The sequence below is a fragment of the Lycium ferocissimum genome, chromosome 7 (assembly GCF_029784015.1).
Source record: "Lycium ferocissimum isolate CSIRO_LF1 chromosome 7, AGI_CSIRO_Lferr_CH_V1, whole genome shotgun sequence".
NCBI lineage: Eukaryota > Viridiplantae > Streptophyta > Magnoliopsida > Solanales > Solanaceae > Lycium > Lycium ferocissimum.
The window spans coordinates 51,338,697-51,343,069 of NC_081348.1; the positions used below are offsets into that span (position 1 = coordinate 51,338,697).

Below are 4,373 nucleotides of genomic sequence, written 5' to 3' on the forward strand. Positions count from 1 at the left end.
GTAACTTTTTGTGAATCTTTCTTCCGTTACTCTTTCCGGATCATGTTATATGATAATTTTTAACTTTTATTTAATAATTCCGGACGGATGTGTGTTTTTTACTCAAAATTAATCTGATCAATTTATTTTCTCATTTTGCACCTATATTGACCCCACCTTATCACATATTCTGTGTTATTCAATTGATATATATGTTTCTGTTTTGCAGATTGGACAATATAATGTGAAGAGGGCATATCTGACTATTTTGATATGGCTACAAGCCAAGCAATTAATCATGTAGATTCTGTAGGCTCATGTTTTCACCTATAGTTATCTGAAAGAATTGGAAACTTTCATAAAATAGAGAAAAACAAGGAAAACGGAAAATATTAAATGAATTGTAACTGAATTTATCAAAATAAGCCTCAAAATAATGTACATGTTTGATAATTGTTTTTTGCTATCATATAAATAGCTCTCTTTATGACTAATCTACCCTCCTTCCTGTTCCCATATTGTCTTTTCACCTCCCAATATTGCATATACAGGCACTATATAGAGCTTCTATATTTCAAGATCAACAAAAATATATATGAAGCTCCAACAAATTATGCTCTATTTTTTACCTCCCTGTAATCTGCTGCTATTTCACATTATGCCACTAATTGTTTTGTCAGACTATGTCACTCGGGCTCTCCAAAATGTTGTCCCACCCATCCGATCCATAAAAAATGCACTACTTTTGGAGAGGATCTGACGCACACGCAGGGACTTTTTTGAAGATCCGAGTAACATAGGGTCAAAACTCACCATCTTATGATTGGGCTCTTAGAATTTAGAATACCCACAAGATGAGTGTCGTAGAGATATGTGAACACTAAAATGGATGTGCAGTCAAAATTAGACAAAATTAAAAATCAGCACATTCGAAGGTGCAAGTAAAATAGAAGATAAAAGGACAAAATAGACCTAAAATCCATGCCTAGCGTTTTAGCATCCTGTTATTGAAATATCATCTTTAAAGATTGGAATTGATAAATTTGCAGAAAAAGATATGATAGCTGTGGAATTTGAACCAATGCCCTCTCGGACCAGAGCCTAAATCTGGCCCCTTAGAACACTCGGCCAAACTGTCCAAGTAATAGTCATTTGCTGCTTTATTCTTCAATATAATGATAATTTTAGAAAATAGAAAATGGAGATTGGGCTCTTTTTCTAATATAAACAACGTTATTCTGTCAGATGCTTGAAGCAGAACTTGGAGCAACGGTAAAGTATCTTTATGTGACCTATAGTATGGTTTTGAGCAGTGGAATCAACTGCTGATACTTGCTAGAGCCGTCAGTATGGGCATGGCCCGCTAGCCCGTAAAACAAATGGTGGTTTCAGATGTCATCCTTCCTATCAGTGGGAGCGAAGTCAACCTTCTCTTAACCTGTCATACTTCAAAATCATAGAAAAATCAAATAACATAAACATTTGTACACTTTCAACTGTGCAGATAATTAGGATAAGTCAATTCAGTAACTATTATCGACGGGTGCTCATCTAATGAACCTCCACTAATAGGGGTATATTCACTAACCTCCGATCCAGCAGAATGACCTAAAGGGGAGATTGGGTCACAATAAGTCTCCTGATGTTAATTATTCTTTGAAGCTTTGGATGTTTGTGATTCATAAAGTATGGCGTCCAATAGACCACTGTTTCGAGGTGACAGACTGTCCTAATCAGTATACTTATTATCGAAGGACTCGATCGAACGAAGTGGGGCCTAACTTTCCATCCGAGTTTGGAGTGAAGGGAGCTCCAGCTTCTTAGAAGCCCATTTGGGCTCTGAAGAAGAGGAGAGTTGCCATTTAAAAAGGCATGGCTGCCTGGAATTTCATCCGAGAATGATGGGTGATATGACGAAGAGAACCCTGAGGATTGAGCAAGCAATGAACCATCATTTTGAAATGATGGAAAGCTTGAAAAAGATCAACATTTTGACCAGAGAAACAAGATTCTGATCCTCGTATACGCTTGGATGGATGAATTGTTGAGTGGACAGAACGAGTATTGCAGGAAGAATTAAGACCCTGATCCAGGATGTTAGTTGCAGGAATATCAAGAAAGCTACTAGGAGCAATATTAAGAAGCCCCGGAGAATACAACTGCTGACTAGGTTCAAATTTTTTGAATTACACAGACGGAATCTCAAAAGTGTTAATAGACAAGAGATCAAGATGTGAATTTGCAGAAGAGAATGTGTCGAGTTCCTTATTTTGTTTGTTCTCACTAAAAGCCCCAAAACAAACAGCCCTGAAACAAACTTCTGGAGGGTGCATGGACAAGCCTGCACGCCGTTGTCTCTTTAGTCTAGTGTTCCATCTCATTGTCTGCGCAGCTAGGCAACTGAAAGAGTAGAAGGGCTATGAAAAAATATAAAATTAATATCCATTTTTCAACTTTGAAGAATGTTTCAAATGTCATCACCACTCAAATTGAGAAAGTTTACACAAAATCAGTATTAGAAATGAAAACCATAAAACTAAGTTCCCGTTTGGACATACAAAAAATTTCCTTTTTTAATCAAAAATATGTTTTCAAATATTGTTTGGTTAACAAATTGTTACATTTTTCCAACTCCAACTTGAAGTTGGTTTTCAAGTTTTAAAAGGTGCTGCAAACCTGTTTTTTCAAAGTAATTTTTGTTCTCTCACAAAACTTTAACATTCTTCAAGTGAAATGCATGTCCAAACACGACTTCAATTTTCAAATACTTTTTTTTTTTCCAACTTAACTTCAAATACTTTTTTTTCTTCAAATACTATCCAATTCATGTCGAAACACCTACTAAGTCTTTTGAAAGAAAGAAGAGAGCCCACATTTTTAGTCCACAAAAAAGTGATATCCAAATATGCTTTGCATACAAGTTTCGCCAAGCATAAGAGCCATTTTTTACTGCATAACATATACTGCAAGAGTTCAATTAAAGCAACATCCAGATGAAGGAAAACGGGCCTGGATATTACAAAAGATAGGAAAGGACCAGGAGAATCATCAATGGTATATAGGAATAGCACTCTGTAATTTGATACTCTCCTTTTTGCCTGGAAAAGATATTGGCTATCTACCCCACTCATTTGAATCAGAATATGCTCCGGTCCTGGTCAATGGAGCCTAACAACTAACCAACAAATAAGTCTCAATCCCAAACTACTTGGAGTCAGCTATACGAATCCTCTATATCAAAGAAAAAGAAAGAAGATGAATCCTCCATATCTCTTCACTTCAGACCCATCTCATTCCAATAATGGTTAAAAAAAAAAAATTTGTCTTTTAAGGCAAATTAAGAGTTAACAAACCTAATGTAAGTGTAACAATAACTAAACCTTGTTTTTTATAAGATTGTATGAACCTGCCAAACACATAATATTACATATAAGTATGTTAAGGCTGAAATTTAGAGGTGGGCCTGCATTCGGACATTAGGGTGCACTGGCATCACCTGCCAGCTTCTGCTATGTCTCGGTGCAAATGTACATAATTTCTAAGAAACTGGATATATAACTAAAATAGCACCCGCCATCACAAGAGTGAAGAGTCTAGTAGAACAAGCCTAGGTAAAGCTCTAAAGGCTGCACTGGTCTAGACTCTAGAAAAGGCTCTAAAGGCCCTTGATATGAACAGCTAGATTGAACCACTAAAGAAAGATAGGTTTTTCAATTATATTCATCCTGTACAGGATTGCTCTTTCTTTTCCGTACTTTTCTTTTTCCCCTAACTAGTCATTTCTAGCTTTTGTCCTTCACAACATTGTTACTTGGTAGAGCACTTCTTTTACTATTATTCGAGGCCAATTTGCAAAATATCGTATGTCATCTAAATAAGGTGAAAAGCCAACATAACATATGGAAACAAAGACCAGCTCATAATTAACGAGTTCCAGATTCATATCTGCCCTTTACTCCCATCCCTCCCCTGCTCTCTCTCTTTCGCTCTCTTTCTATATCCCTTAATTTCTTATTGTAATTCCTTCTCATAATTTACTATTCTCTAGAAGACTAACTTGTGAAGGGAGTCAATAGGAGGTGAACCAAAGAAAAACACAATGATGAAAGGATTCAAAGTAATTGGCAGCTCATCACAAGAGGCTATTAGACGATGATTGCGTGGGAACAAACCTCAGATTAGAGAACTTGGTTAGGAGAAGGGTGTTCAAAATTGATGGTGCAAAATCTAAATCAAATGGAGGCCAGGATCATGCCATTCCGAGTGTCACCAACTTTCTTGTAAATTATTAGGCTAACAGAACTCAGTTTCCCAATCCAACCTAGTGGAATTTCCATCCAGACTAGTTTCGAAAAGCACAGATTGTAGTCTCCCTCCTAGTAGAGAAGACTTGG

General features: G+C 36.5%; 1 pseudogene; it reads right to left on the reverse strand.

The window, feature by feature from the left end:
• Positions 1-1,200: 1,200 nt before the first annotated feature.
• Positions 1,201-2,717, reverse strand: LOC132062958 (transcription factor GAMYB-like; annotated as a pseudogene).
• Positions 2,718-4,373: the final 1,656 nt, after the last annotated feature.